The sequence below is a fragment of the Anarhichas minor genome, unplaced genomic scaffold, assembly GCF_050575085.1.
Source record: "Anarhichas minor isolate MPS153535 unplaced genomic scaffold, ASM5057508v1 ptg000007l, whole genome shotgun sequence".
In the NCBI taxonomy this organism is placed as follows: domain Eukaryota; kingdom Metazoa; phylum Chordata; class Actinopteri; order Perciformes; family Anarhichadidae; genus Anarhichas; species Anarhichas minor.
This window is the reverse complement of record NW_027466453.1, coordinates 11410964-11424513: the sequence shown is the minus strand read 5'-3', so window position 1 is coordinate 11424513 and position 13550 is coordinate 11410964. Positions and strand designations below refer to the sequence as shown.

Sequence of the window (13550 nt, the reverse complement as noted above, 5' to 3'; positions counted from 1 at the left end):
CTTGCTGTGGCCTACATTGATAAAGCCTTAAATTGGGCTCCCATCAAACCTGAGGACGGTGAGTCTTTAAACGCCTACTCACTTTTCCTTACTGGATGCTGCAATGCCATGATGGACATTAGCTACCTGGAAGAAATGAACAATGCTGCCAACATGAAAGCTGTTGTCACAAAGCTACCTTACAAGTTGAGAGAAAGATGGAGGGGAATCGCATGTGACATCCAGGAACGGCAGGACAGGAAAGTCAACTTTAAAGACCTTGATGACTTTATCCGTAGACAAGCCAAAATCGCTACTCATCCAATATTTGGCGATATAAGGGATAGCCAATCAGTTAAATCAGCTACAAAGGTGCATGCAGAGGCAAAGACACAGGATTGGAGAAGCAAGAAGACATTCACTACAAGCACGGTGCACATTGACCACAAGGTTAAAGACTTTGAACCAAGCATGCAAAGGGGTCCCTCAGACATTGTAGCAACAAACTCATGCATGTTTTGTAAAGGACAACACAGCATAGACTCATGTAAAAAGATGAGAGGGAAGCCACACAAAGAAAAAATTGAATTTTTGCGTGGCAAAGGACTGTGTTTCAGCTGTTTAAGGCATGGACATATTAGCAGGAGCTGCAGTGAAAGGCTTTGCTGTCAGGTGTGTTCTTTATCACATCCCACACTCCTGCATATGAAAAGACGAGACGACGCAACCGAACAGGAAAGCAAAGCTACTGACAATGCAGAGAGAAGTGGTGGTCTTCCAGTCACTAGTGCAATGGTATGTGCTGGAAAAGTATGTGGAGTCACTGGGGCCGGCGACGAAGAGTGCATACTCTCAATAGTTCCTGTCCGAGTCAAAACAACAAAAGGAAATAAAACAGTGGAAACGTATGCCTTCCTTGATCCAGGAAGTACGGACTGCTTCTGCACAGAAAAGTTAATGAACCAACTTAAAGTCAGTGGAAGGAGAACATCCATCTTACTGAGAACGATGGGTGATGAAAAACCTGTTGACACTTATGAGGTGTCCGGCATAGAAGTCAGTGATCTGTCTGAGGACAACTTCTTTGAGCTCCCAAATTCGTTCAGTAGAAAAAACATTCCTGTAAACAAAGAGAACATTCCACGTCAAGAGGATTTGAAAGGATGGTCTCACCTTAAAGACGTGTGCATTCCTGTAATCAATGCAGACGTGGGACTGCTCATCGGAGCTAATGCCCACAAGGCCATGGAGCCATGGCAGGTTGTGAACAGCGTCAACGGCGGACCCTATGCCGTAAGAACTAGGCTAGGATGGACTGTAAATGGACCATTAAGAGAAAGTAGTGCTCACCAGCAGGGTAAACAATGCAAGGTTTCATCAAACCGCATCTCAGTAACAAGACTTGATGACCTGTGGCAGCAGCAATTTAAGGTGGATTTCCCTGAGAGGGAAAAAGATGAACAGGTCGAGATGTCCAGAGATGATCATTGCTTCATGGACATGGTCACCAGATCAGCAAAGCTTCTGGATGGGCATTACAGCCTGTGTCTACCACTAAAGAACCGGATGGTCAACATGCCAAACAACCGTAAAGTTGCCGAGCAGAGAGCACTTAACCTACGGAGGAAGTTCAACAGAAATCCAAGCTATCAACTAGAGTACACTGCCTTCATGACTGACCTCATGGAAAAAGGTTACGCTGTGCAACTATCAGACGATGAGCTTCAATGCAATGTGGATAAAGTCTGGTATATACCCCACCATGGTGTATACCATCCTGTGAAGCAGAAGTTAAGGGTGGTGTTCGACTGTGGTGCATCATACCAAGGCACGTCATTGAACGAACAACTTCTACAGGGACCAGACTTAACCAGCAGTCTTGTAGGTGTCATAATACGATTCAGACAAGAACCGGTGGCACTTATGGCAGATGTGGAGTCGATGTTCCACCAAGTCAAGGTGGCAGAAGAGGATTCTGACCTTCTTAGGTTCCTGTGGTGGCCTGGGGGAGACCTCACGCAAGATTTGGTGGAACACAAAATGGTGGTGCACATATTTGGCGCTAGTTCTTCACCTAGCTGTGCCAGTTTTGCCCTGAGGAAGTGTGCTGAGGATCATAGGAAAGAGTTTGACCCAGAAGTGGCCAACACAGTGCTTCAGAATTTTTACGTGGACGATTGTCTCAAGTCTGTGGCAACAGAAGAGAAGGCAGTTGTGCTGTGTCAGGATCTGAGAGCAATCTGTTCCAAGGGAGGTTTCCGTCTCACAAAATGGGTCAGCAACAGCCGTAAAGTCCTAAACTCAATTCCAGGTGGTGAGTTGGCCAAAGAGGTGAAGAACCTGGATCTCGAACAAGACAAACTCCCAATTGAGAGAGCCCTGGGTGCACACTGGTGTGTCGAGTCAGATACCTTTCAGTTTAAGATTACTGTCAAAGACTGTCCTTTTACCAGAAGAGGCCTCCTTTCAGTTGTTAGTTCAATCTATGACCCCTTAGGAGTTCTCGCACCAGTGGTGTTGCCAGCAAAGAAAATCCTTCAGGAACTGAGTCGGATGAAAATGAGCTGGGATGACGACTTACCAGAAAAGGTCAAACAACAGTGGACAGATTGGTTGACAAAACTTCCCAATCTAAAGGATTTCAAAGTCAACCGGTGCATCAAGCCACCAGTATTTGGAAATCCTACATATGCACAGTTGCACCACTTTGCGGATGCAAGTGAGGAAGCTTACGGGACGGCTAGCTACTTACTGTTGCGGAACGAGAGAAATCAAGTTCACTGCACATTCATGATGGGGAAGGCCAGAGTGGCTCCTTTAAAGCAACCTACCATCCCACGGATGGAGTTGACGGCAGCAACAGTCGCTGTGAAAATGGACAAGCTGCTGAGAAAAGAGCTACAGTTGGAGTTATCCGATTCTGTATTTTGGACCGATAGCACTGCTGTGGTTGGATATCTTCAAAATGAAACCACCAGATTCCGTACGTTTGTGGCTAATCGGATCTTTGCTATCCTGAAACACTCAACCATAGATCAATGGAGATATGTGAACACTGCCACAAATATAGCAGATTGTGCATCAAGAGGACAAAGTGTGGAGGCTTTCATGAAAAATGACACATGGATCTCTGGCCCAGCCTTTCTCCAAGGACCAACAGAAGAGTGGCCTAAAAACCCTGAAGGCTACAGGATTATGTCAAATGATCCCGAGATAAAGAAAGTAAAAGCAAACCTTGTGAACGTGGATGAGGACAGAAACACAATCAGACAACTGATGAACCATTTCTCCTCATGGACAAAGCTAAGGTACACAGTGGCGTGGTTCTTGAAGTTCAAAGCCTTACTGTTGACTTTCTCACAGAAGAGAAAACAGCTGTATGCAGCCTTCAGTCAATCCGACTTGGATAAGAGTCAGCAGGTTCAACAAGTGAACACAGCCATGAAGAAATTCAAAGCAGGATTAAAAGGATCTTCCTGCTCAGTTGAGGATCTTGCAAAGTCTGAGCTGGAAATCGTCAGACTCTGTCAAAGGGCAACATTTTCTGAAGAGATTTCATCTCTGAGCAAAGGGCAAAATGTAAAACAGAGCAGTCATTTGCTTAAGCTAAACCCTGTGCTTCAGGATGGAGTCTTGCGTGTTGGAGGAAGACTCAGTCGAGCTGCTTTGCCAGAAGAATGTAAGCAGCCCGCAATCTTGCCCAAAGACCACCATGTTACCAACATACTCCTGCGCAAGATTCACGAGGATATTGGGCACGCTGGAAGGAACCACATGCTTTCTAAAGTGCGCCAAAAGTATTGGATTCCCAGTGCCATCACAGCAATTAGGAAAATCATCTCAAAATGTGTCACCTGTCGCCGACTGCATGGGTCCACAGGACAGCAACAAATGGCAGACCTTCCTCAGGATAGAGTGTTTCCTGATGATCCACCCTTTTCCAGAGTTGGTGTTGACTATTTTGGACCATTCGAGGTAAAACGAGGAAGAAGCTTGGTTAAGAAATATGGAGTAATCTTTACTTGCCTAGTCATCCGGGCAGTGCACCTTGAAGTTGCTTCTTCTTTGGATACCAACTCATGTATCAACGCTATACGTCGATTCATTGCCAGGAGAGGACAAGTTATGGAGATCCGCTCAGATAACGGGACAAACTTCGTTGGGACGGAACGTGAGCTGAGAACAGCTATTGATGAAATGAATCACTCAAAGGTTCAAGGTTATCTTCATCAACGTGGAATCAAATGGACCTTTAACCCTCCGACAGGCTCTCACCATGGGGGAGTTTGGGAAAGGCTCATCAGATCAGTGAGAAAGGCTCTAAATTCTACAGTTAAGGAACAAGTTCTGGATGAGGAAAGTCTTCAGACTGTACTTTGCGAAGTGGAGGCAATAGTCAACAGCCGACCAATCACAAGAGCATCTAATGATGTGAACGATTTAGAAGCCTTGACACCAAATCATCTCTTACTGATGAAGGCTAAACCAGCATTACCACCTGGATTATTCGACCATGATGACCTCTACACTCGACGGAGATGGAAACACGTCCAATATATGGCAGATATATTTTGGAAACGTTGGACCAGGGAATACTTGCCACAGCTCCAGGAACGGCAAAGATGGTCAAGAGCATCGAGAAACTTCACTCTGGGAGACATCGTTCTTCTAGTGGATGACTCTGCTCCAAGGAACTCTTGGGTCATGGGGAAGGTCATTAAGGCACTTCCAGACCACAAAGGACTTGTTCGTCAGGTCTGCATAAAGACAAAGACTAGTGTTTTACACAGGCCCATTACAAAGCTGTGTCTGCTTTTGGAAGACGAACAGTGCTAAAGACTGAGCAACAGTGAGGAGTCTGTTATCTGCCTCCGGCTCTTATATCGTTATTTTGTGAGAATGTTCCTTTACAGTACATGGCTCTCTTAATTTAAGTTAGGTAATTGTTTCAAATGTTAAATCTTGAGAACAATTAGGGGCCGGTATGTAAGAGCCAAATTCAATGTGCTGCTAAATATTCACTTGTATTTACATGTTTAACTTTAATCACATCTGTTTTTACTTTGAATGTTACAAGGATGTCGTTATAATTTGTTATATTAAGAAATACATGTAAGTGACAGACAACTGTCACTTTAAGGTCACTTTGCGACAGTTACTGACAGTTGTGAGTAATATCTGAAGCAGTAGGGAGCCGCACAGTTTTCCGACCGTGTTATGAAACGTGTTATGAACCGTGTTATGAAACGTGTTATGAACCGTGTTATGGAACGATGTACGTGGATTAAGTTGCGGATAACCTGTGGATAGTGTGGATAGTATGTCCAAGTAATCAGCGTACTTTTAGGAAGAAAGGAAGTTGATTGACTGACTTGTACGAAGGAAATTGGATCAATAAAACACGTATTGCTTTCATCTACGAGCGGCGTCGTGTTATGCTATGTGCTAAAGACCAGAAACACGCGTCAACTTAAGGTTTACATACTGCTAAAGATTTGGAGCTACAAGTATAGTATGTCGAAAAAGATCATACATTTGATCAAAAAACAAGTCCCATATGGTCTAGCGGTCAGGATTCCTGGTTTTCACCCAGGCGGCCCGGGTTCGACTCCCGGTATGGGAATGAGATTTTAATAAGATCCTGAAATGCACGTTGAAAAAGATGATAAAAAAGTCAGCCAAGCACGTCGAAAAATATCATAAAAAAGTCACAGTTTAGCATGTCAAAAAAGACAATCAAAATGTTATAGTTTAGCACGTCGAAAAGGATTACAAAAACAGTCATAGTATTGCATGTGGAAAAAGATTTAAAAAAATTATAGTATAGCATGTCGAAAAACATATAAACGTCATAGTATAGCATGTTGAAAAACATAAATAAGTAGTGGTATGGCATGTCCAAAAAGATAATAAACATGTTGTAGTATAGTATGTCGAAAAAGATCATACATTTGATCAAAAAACAAGTCCCATATGGTCTAGCGGTCAGGATTCCTGGTTTTCACCCAGACGGCCCGGGTTCGACTCCCGGTATGGGAATGAGATTTTAATAAGATCCTGAAATGCACGTTGAAAAAGATGATAAAAAAGTCAGCCAAGCACGTCGAAAAATATCATAAAAAAGTCACTGTTTAGCATGTCGAAAAAGACAATCAAAATGTTATAGTTTAGCACGTCGAAAAGGATTACAAAAAGAGTCATAGTATTGCATGTGGAAAAAGATTTTAAAAAATGATAGTATAGCATGTCGAAAAACATAAAAACGTCATAGTATAGCATGTTGAAAAACATAAATAAGTAGTGGTATGGCATGTCCAAAAAGATAATAAACATGTTGTAGTATAGTATGTCGAAAAAGATCATACATTTGATCAAAAAACAAGTCCCATATGGTCTAGCGGTCAGGATTCCTGGTTTTCGCCCGGGTTCGACTCCCGGTATGGGAATGAGATTTTAATAAGATCCTGAAATGCACGTTGAAAAAGATGATAAAAAAGTCAGCCAAGCACGTCGAAAAATATCATAAAAAAGTCACAGTTTAGCATGTCGAAAAAGACAATCAAAATGTTATAGTTTAGCACGTCGAAAAGGATTACAAAAACAGGCATAGTATTGCATGTGGAAAAAGATTTAAAAAAATGATAGTATAGCATGTCGAAAAACATAAAAACGTCATAGTATAGCATGTTGAAAAACATAAATAAGTAGTGGTATGGCATGTCCAAAAAGATAATAAACATGTTGTAGTATAGTATGTCGAAAAAGATCATACATTTGATCAAAAAACAAGTCCCATATGGTCTAGCGGTCAGGATTCCTGGTTTTCACCCAGGCGGCCCGGGTTCGACTCCCGGTATGGGAATGAGATTTTAATAAGATCCTGAAATGCACGTTGAAAAAGATGATAAAAAAGTCAGCCAAGCACGTCGAAAAATATCATAAAAAAGTCACAGTTTAGCATGTCAAAAAAGACAATCAAAATGTTATAGTTTAGCACGTCGAAAAGGATTACAAAAACAGTCATAGTATTGCATGTGGAAAAAGATTTAAAAAAATGATAGTATAGCATGTCGAAAAACATATGAACGTCATAGTATAGCATGTTGAAAAACATAAAAACATAGTGGTATGGCATGTCCAAAAAGATAATAAAAACGTGATAGTATAGCATGTCGAAAAACATAAAAACGTCATAGTATAGCATGTTGAAAAACATAAATAAGTAGTGGTATGGCATGTCCAAAAAGATAATAAACATGTTGTAGTATAGTATGTCGAAAAAGATCATACATTTGATCAAAAAACAAGTCCCATATGGTCTAGCGGTCAGGATTCCTGGTTTTCACCCAGGTGGCCCGGGTTCGACTCCCGGTATGGGAATGAGATTTTAATAAGATCCTGAAATGCACGTTGAAAAAGATGATAAAAAAGTCAGCCAAGCACGTCGAAAAATATCATAAAAAAGTCACAGTTTAGCATGTCGAAAAAGACAATCAAAATGTTATAGTTTAGCACGTCGAAAAGGATTACAAAAACAGTCATAGTATTGCATGTGGAAAAAGATTTTAATAAAAATGATAGTATAGCATGTCGAAAAACATATAAACGTCATAGTATAGCATGTTGAAAAACATAAAAACATAGTGGTATGGCATGTCCAAAAAGATAATAAAAACGTGATAGTATAGCATGTCGAAAAACATAAAAACGTCATAGTATAGCATGTTGAAAAACATAAATAAGTAGTGGTATGGCATGTCCAAAAAGATAATAAACATGTTGTAGTATAGTATGTCGAAAAAGATCATACATTTGATCAAAAAACAAGTCCCATATGGTCTAGCGGTCAGGATTCCTGGTTTTCACCCAGGCGGCCCGGGTTCGACTCCCGGTATGGGAATGAGATTTTAATAAGATCCTGAAATGCACGTTGAAAAAGATGATAAAAAAGTCAGCCAAGCACGTCGAAAAATATCATAAAAAAGTCACAGTTTAGCATGTCGAAAAAGACAATCAAAATGTTATAGTTTAGCACGTCGAAAAGGATTACAAAAAGAGTCATAGTATTGCATGTGGAAAAAGATTTTAAAAAATGATAGTATAGCATGTCGAAAAACATAAAAACGTCATAGTATAGCATGTTGAAAAACATAAATAAGTAGTGGTATGGCATGTCCAAAAAGATAATAAACATGTTGTAGTATAGTATGTCGAAAAAGATCATACATTTGATCAAAAAACAAGTCCCATATGGTCTAGCGGTCAGGATTCCTGGTTTTCGCCCGGGTTCGACTCCCGGTATGGGAATGAGATTTTAATAAGATCCTGAAATGCACGTTGAAAAAGATGATAAAAAAGTCAGCCAAGCACGTCGAAAAATATCATAAAAAAGTCACAGTTTAGCATGTCGAAAAAGACAATCAAAATGTTATAGTTTAGCACGTCGAAAAGGATTACAAAAACAGGCATAGTATTGCATGTGGAAAAAGATTTTAAAAAATGATAGTATAGCATGTCGAAAAACATAAAAACGTCATAGTATAGCATGTTGAAAAACATAAATAAGTAGTGGTATGGCATGTCCAAAAAGATAATAAACATGTTGTAGTATAGTATGTCGAAAAAGATCATACATTTGATCAAAAAACAAGTCCCATATGGTCTAGAGGTCAGGATTCCTGGTTTTCACCCAGGCGGCCCGGGTTCGACTCCCGGTATGGGAATGAGATTTTAATAAGATCCTGAAATGCACGTTGAAAAAGATGATAAAAAAGTCAGCCAAGCACGTCGAAAAATATCATAAAAAAGTCACTGTTTAGCATGTCGAAAAAGACAATCAAAATGTTATAGTTTAGCACGTCGAAAAGGATTACAAAAAGAGTCATAGTATTGCATGTGGAAAAAGATTTTAAAAAATGATAGTATAGCATGTCGAAAAACATAAAAACGTCATAGTATAGCATGTTGAAAAACATAAATAAGTAGTGGTATGGCATGTCCAAAAAGATAATAAACATGTTGTAGTATAGTATGTCGAAAAAGATCATACATTTGATCAAAAAACAAGTCCCATATGGTCTAGCGGTCAGGATTCCTGGTTTTCGCCCGGGTTCGACTCCCGGTATGGGAATGAGATTTTAATAAGATCCTGAAATGCACGTTGAAAAAGATGATAAAAAAGTCAGCCAAGCACGTCGAAAAATATCATAAAAAAGTCACAGTTTAGCATGTCGAAAAAGACAATCAAAATGTTATAGTTTAGCACGTCGAAAAGGATTACAAAAACAGGCATAGTATTGCATGTGGAAAAAGATTTAAAAAAATGATAGTATAGCATGTCGAAAAACATAAAAACGTCATAGTATAGCATGTTGAAAAACATAAATAAGTAGTGGTATGGCATGTCCAAAAAGATAATAAACATGTTGTAGTATAGTATGTCGAAAAAGATCATACATTTGATCAAAAAACAAGTCCCATATGGTCTAGCGGTCAGGATTCCTGGTTTTCACCCAGGCGGCCCGGGTTCGACTCCCGGTATGGGAATGAGATTTTAATAAGATCCTGAAATGTACGTTGAAAAAGATGATAAAAAAGTCAGCCAAGCACGTCGAAAAATATCATAAAAAAGTCACTGTTTAGCATGTCGAAAAAGACAATCAAAATGTTATAGTTTAGCACGTCGAAAAGGATTACAAAAAGAGTCATAGTATTGCATGTGGAAAAAGATTTTAAAAAATGATAGTATAGCATGTCGAAAAACATAAAAACGTCATAGTATAGCATGTTGAAAAACATAAATAAGTAGTGGTATGGCATGTCCAAAAAGATAATAAACATGTTGTAGTATAGTATGTCGAAAAAGATCATACATTTGATCAAAAAACAAGTCCCATATGGTCTAGCGGTCAGGATTCCTGGTTTTCGCCCGGGTTCGACTCCCGGTATGGGAATGAGATTTTAATAAGATCCTGAAATGCACGTTGAAAAAGATGATAAAAAAGTCAGCCAAGCACGTCGAAAAATATCATAAAAAAGTCACAGTTTAGCATGTCGAAAAAGACAATCAAAATGTTATAGTTTAGCACGTCGAAAAGGATTACAAAAACAGGCATAGTATTGCATGTGGAAAAAGATTTTAAAAAATGATAGTATAGCATGTCGAAAAACATAAAAACGTCATAGTATAGCATGTTGAAAAACATAAATAAGTAGTGGTATGGCATGTCCAAAAAGATAATAAACATGTTGTAGTATAGTATGTCGAAAAAGATCATACATTTGATCAAAAAACAAGTCCCATATGGTCTAGCGGTCAGGATTCCTGGTTTTCACCCAGGCGGCCCGGGTTCGACTCCCGGTATGGGAATGAGATTTTAATAAGATCCTGAAATGCACGTTGAAAAAGATGATAAAAAAGTCAGCCAAGCACGTTGAAAAATATCATAAAAAAGTCACAGTTTAGCATGTCGAAAAAGACAATCAAAATGTTATAGTTTAGCACGTCGAAAAGGATTACAAAAACAGGCATAGTATTGCATGTGGAAAAAGATTTAAAAAAATGATAGTATAGCATGTCGAAAAACATAAAAACGTCATAGTATAGCATGTTGAAAAACATAAATAAGTAGTGGTATGGCATGTCCAAAAAGATAATAAACATGTTGTAGTATAGTATGTCGAAAAAGATCATACATTTGATCAAAAAACAAGTCCCATATGGTCTAGCGGTCAGGATTCCTGGTTTTCGCCCGGGTTCGACTCCCGGTATGGGAATGAGATTTTAATAAGATCCTGAAATGCACGTTGAAAAAGATGATAAAAAAGTCAGCCAAGCACGTCGAAAAATATCATAAAAAAGTCACAGTTTAGCATGTCGAAAAAGACAATCAAAATGTTATAGTTTAGCACGTCGAAAAGGATTACAAAAACAGGCATAGTATTGCATGTGGAAAAAGATTTTAAAAAATGATAGTATAGCATGTCGAAAAACATAAAAACGTCATAGTATAGCATGTTGAAAAACATAAATAAGTAGTGGTATGGCATGTCCAAAAAGATAATAAACATGTTGTAGTATAGTATGTCGAAAAAGATCATACATTTGATCAAAAAACAAGTCCCATATGGTCTAGCGGTCAGGATTCCTGGTTTTCACCCAGGCGGCCCGGGTTCGACTCCCGGTATGGGAATGAGATTTTAATAAGATCCTGAAATGCACGTTGAAAAAGATGATAAAAAAGTCAGCCAAGCACGTCGAAAAATATCATAAAAAAGTCACAGTTTAGCATGTCGAAAAAGACAATCAAAATGTTATAGTTTAGCACGTCGAAAAGGATTACAAAAAGAGTCATAGTATTGCATGTGGAAAAAGATTTAAAAAAATGATAGTATAGCATGTCGAAAAACATAAAAACGTCATAGTATAGCATGTTGAAAAACATAAATAAGTAGTGGTATGGCATGTCCAAAAAGATAATAAACATGTTGTAGTATAGTATGTCGAAAAAGATCATACATTTGATCAAAAAACAAGTCCCATATGGTCTAGCGGTCAGGATTCCTGGTTTTCACCCAGGCGGCCCGGGTTCGACTCCCGGTATGGGAATGAGATTTTAATAAGATCCTGAAATGCACGTTGAAAAAGATGATAAAAAAGTCAGCCAAGCACGTCGAAAAATATCATAAAAAAGTCACAGTTTAGCATGTCAAAAAAGACAATCAAAATGTTATAGTTTAGCACGTCGAAAAGGATTACAAAAACAGTCATAGTATTGCATGTGGAAAAAGATTTTAAAAAATGATAGTATAGCATGTCGAAAAACATATAAACGTCATAGTATAGCATGTTGAAAAACATAAAAACATAGTGGTATGGCATGTCCAAAAAGATAATAAAAACGTGATAGTATAGCATGTCGAAAAACATAAAAACGTCATAGTATAGCATGTTGAAAAACATAAATAAGTAGTGGTATGGCATGTCCAAAAAGATAATAAACATGTTGTAGTACAGTATGTCGAAAAAGATCATACATTTGATCAAAAAACAAGTCCCATATGGTCTAGCGGTCAGGATTCCTGGTTTTCACCCAGGCGGCCCGGGTTCGACTCCCGGTATGGGAATGAGATTTTAATAAGATCCTGAAATGCACGTTGAAAAAGATGATAAAAAAGTCAGCCAAGCACGTCGAAAAATATCATAAAAAAGTCACAGTTTAGCATGTCGAAAAAGACAATCAAAATGTTATAGTTTAGCACGTCGAAAAGGATTACAAAAACAGGCATAGTATTGCATGTGGAAAAAGATAAAAAAAAATGATAGTATAGCATGTCGAAAAACATAAAAACGTCATAGTATAGCATGTTGAAAAACATAAATAAGTAGTGGTATGGCATGTCCAAAAAGATAATAAACATGTTGTAGTATAGTATGTCGAAAAAGATCATACATTTGATCAAAAAACAAGTCCCATATGGTCTAGCGGTCAGGATTCCTGGTTTTCACCCAGGCGGCCCGGGTTCGACTCCCGGTATGGGAATGAGATTTTAATAAGATCCTGAAATGCACGTTGAAAAAGATGATAAAAAAGTCAGCCAAGCACGTCGAAAAATATCATAAAAAAGTCACAGTTTAGCATGTCGAAAAAGACAATCAAAATGTTATAGTTTAGCACGTCGAAAAGGATTACAAAAACAGTCATAGTATTGCATGTGGAAAAAGATTTTAAAAAATGATAGTATAGCATGTCGAAAAACATATTAACGTCATAGTATAGCATGTTGAAAAACATAAAAACATAGTGGTATGGCATGTCCAAAAAGATAATAAAAACGTGATAGTATAGCATGTCGAAAAACATAAAAACGTCATAGTATAGCATGTTGAAAAACATAAATAAGTAGTGGTATGGCATGTCCAAAAAGATAATAAACATGTTGTAGTACAGTATGTCGAAAAAGATCATACATTTGATCAAAAAACAAGTCCCATATGGTCTAGCGGTCAGGATTCCTGGTTTTCACCCAGGCGGCCCGGGTTCGACTCCCGGTATGGGAATGAGATTTTAATAAGATCCTGAAATGCACGTTGAAAAAGATGATAAAAAAGTCAGCCAAGCACGTCGAAAAATATCATAAAAAAGTCACAGTTTAGCATGTCGAAAAAGACAATCAAAATGTTATAGTTTAGCACGTCGAAAAGGATTACAAAAACAGGCATAGTATTGCATGTGGAAAAAGATTTAAAAAAATGATAGTATAGCATGTCGAAAAACATAAAAACGTCATAGTATAGCATGTTGAAAAACATAAATAAGTAGTGGTAAGGCATGTCCAAAAAGATAATAAACATGTTGTAGTATAGTATGTCGAAAAAGATCATAAATTTGATCAAAAAACAAGTCCCATATGGTCTAGCGGTCAGGATTCCTGGTTTTCACCCAGGCGGCCCGGGTTCGACTCCCGGTATGGGAATGAGATTTTAATAAGATCCTGAAATGCACGTTGAAAAAGATGATAAAAAAGTCAGCCAAGCACGTCGAAAAATATCATAAAAAAGTCACAGTTTA

The 13550-nt window shown here is 38.5% G+C and overlaps 14 non-coding genes across 14 annotated transcripts; all 14 read left to right on the top strand.

Moving 5' to 3' along the window:
* Positions 1-5530: 5530 nt before the first annotated feature.
* On the top strand, positions 5531-5602 carry trnae-uuc (transfer RNA glutamic acid (anticodon UUC)). The gene has a single exon. It is a non-coding gene; the product is annotated as a tRNA-Glu (tRNA).
* A 344-nt stretch (positions 5603-5946) lies between these two features.
* On the top strand, positions 5947-6018 carry trnae-uuc (transfer RNA glutamic acid (anticodon UUC)). Its single transcript has one exon. It is a non-coding gene; the product is annotated as a tRNA-Glu (tRNA).
* A 751-nt stretch (positions 6019-6769) lies between these two features.
* Positions 6770-6841, top strand: trnae-uuc (transfer RNA glutamic acid (anticodon UUC)). Its single transcript has one exon. It is a non-coding gene; the product is annotated as a tRNA-Glu (tRNA).
* A 446-nt stretch (positions 6842-7287) lies between these two features.
* trnae-uuc (transfer RNA glutamic acid (anticodon UUC)) lies at positions 7288-7359 on the top strand. The gene has a single exon. It is a non-coding gene; the product is annotated as a tRNA-Glu (tRNA).
* Positions 7360-7807: 448 nt separating this feature from the next.
* Positions 7808-7879, top strand: trnae-uuc (transfer RNA glutamic acid (anticodon UUC)). The gene has a single exon. It is a non-coding gene; the product is annotated as a tRNA-Glu (tRNA).
* A 751-nt stretch (positions 7880-8630) lies between these two features.
* Positions 8631-8702, top strand: trnae-uuc (transfer RNA glutamic acid (anticodon UUC)). The gene has a single exon. It is a non-coding gene; the product is annotated as a tRNA-Glu (tRNA).
* A 751-nt stretch (positions 8703-9453) lies between these two features.
* On the top strand, positions 9454-9525 carry trnae-uuc (transfer RNA glutamic acid (anticodon UUC)). The gene has a single exon. It is a non-coding gene; the product is annotated as a tRNA-Glu (tRNA).
* A 751-nt stretch (positions 9526-10276) lies between these two features.
* On the top strand, positions 10277-10348 carry trnae-uuc (transfer RNA glutamic acid (anticodon UUC)). The gene has a single exon. It is a non-coding gene; the product is annotated as a tRNA-Glu (tRNA).
* A 751-nt stretch (positions 10349-11099) lies between these two features.
* trnae-uuc (transfer RNA glutamic acid (anticodon UUC)) lies at positions 11100-11171 on the top strand. The gene has a single exon. It is a non-coding gene; the product is annotated as a tRNA-Glu (tRNA).
* Positions 11172-11515: 344 nt separating this feature from the next.
* trnae-uuc (transfer RNA glutamic acid (anticodon UUC)) lies at positions 11516-11587 on the top strand. The gene has a single exon. It is a non-coding gene; the product is annotated as a tRNA-Glu (tRNA).
* Positions 11588-12033: 446 nt separating this feature from the next.
* On the top strand, positions 12034-12105 carry trnae-uuc (transfer RNA glutamic acid (anticodon UUC)). The gene has a single exon. It is a non-coding gene; the product is annotated as a tRNA-Glu (tRNA).
* A 344-nt stretch (positions 12106-12449) lies between these two features.
* trnae-uuc (transfer RNA glutamic acid (anticodon UUC)) lies at positions 12450-12521 on the top strand. The gene has a single exon. It is a non-coding gene; the product is annotated as a tRNA-Glu (tRNA).
* A 446-nt stretch (positions 12522-12967) lies between these two features.
* trnae-uuc (transfer RNA glutamic acid (anticodon UUC)) lies at positions 12968-13039 on the top strand. The gene has a single exon. It is a non-coding gene; the product is annotated as a tRNA-Glu (tRNA).
* A 344-nt stretch (positions 13040-13383) lies between these two features.
* Positions 13384-13455, top strand: trnae-uuc (transfer RNA glutamic acid (anticodon UUC)). Its single transcript has one exon. It is a non-coding gene; the product is annotated as a tRNA-Glu (tRNA).
* Positions 13456-13550: the final 95 nt, after the last annotated feature.